Source organism: Austrofundulus limnaeus, unplaced genomic scaffold, assembly GCF_001266775.1.
Source record: "Austrofundulus limnaeus strain Quisiro unplaced genomic scaffold, Austrofundulus_limnaeus-1.0 Scaffold377, whole genome shotgun sequence".
Lineage (NCBI taxonomy): Eukaryota > Metazoa > Chordata > Actinopteri > Cyprinodontiformes > Rivulidae > Austrofundulus > Austrofundulus limnaeus.
This window is the reverse complement of record NW_013952779.1, coordinates 20,122-21,277: the sequence shown is the minus strand read 5'-3', so window position 1 is coordinate 21,277 and position 1,156 is coordinate 20,122.

Genomic DNA, 1,156 nt, shown 5'->3' with positions numbered 1-1,156 from the left:
GTCATATAGGGTTAAAGTTTTGTTTGTTTTTGTGTGGAGTGTTCTTTAATGTGACCAAATAAAATCATTCATTCATTCAAAAAAAAAAACAAAAACAAAAAAAAAACAGACTGAAACCTGATTGATGTTTCGGTGTCCCACAGTTGCAATGTTTGGGTCGACTCAGTTTCTTTGATGTTTTTAATCTCTTCTGTTGTTTTATTTGATGAAATAAATATAGCAGCAGCCAGAACAAMGCATATGTGGAACAGAGGGAAATAATTAATGTTGAGTCATGAAAACAGGTTTCYAATGTCTAAATAAATCAGCTGCATGCTGCAGGTTTTAGATTATCAGACTGAATTTGGGCTAATGTTTCAAATTTGCAAAAAGCAAAGAAAATTTTGAAAACCAAACCCAGTATTTTCATTTACAAATGTGTGGTAGTCTTAAATGTTACAGTAAGTGGCAAAGAAAAGCTGGTTATGTCAAAAACAAGGGTCTCTGAATCAAAAGTAGTATTTTTTTATGAAGAAGTCTGTTTGGTTTGGGATGTATTACTTCACCTCAAYAAAGTCTAACAGTGATTTAACTTCAGATACAAGTAAAAGGGTTGATAAAAAAAATTCAGTAAATAAAGCCGTACAAACCTCCATGTTAATCTGATTTATTCCAAATTTAATGACTAGACTGGTTGTTTTATTTTATTGTTATTTTCTTTTTTTGGGCGGGGTATCAAAAACTATCACAGAACTATTTATTTGAACAGTTTTATCTGCAAATTTAAATCAGTTGTAAGTTTTAATAGATTGCTGCTAAACTTAATCTATTTCCTTGCATATTTACTAATGTTGTCTGAGGTAGTAAGTGAATCCTTAAACTTCTGAAAAATATGAATGAACAGTTTAAATTTCTGCAGGTATGCAATGAATTATTTGACAATTCTGTTCAGGGAGCACAGATAGGAGACCWGGAGGAATGTGGAGGTTGTTCATGCTGCATATTTGTTGTGTGCAGGAGGAATCAGGTGGAGGCCGGAACCACTGACGGTGTGGGAACCAGGTGGGAAGGAGTGACCAAGTGTATGCCATTTGTAAAGTTACACAGTCAAAAATTACCACCAACATTTTTGTTTTATTTAGCCTTTTGTAAGAAAAAAGAACAGATTTATTTTTCA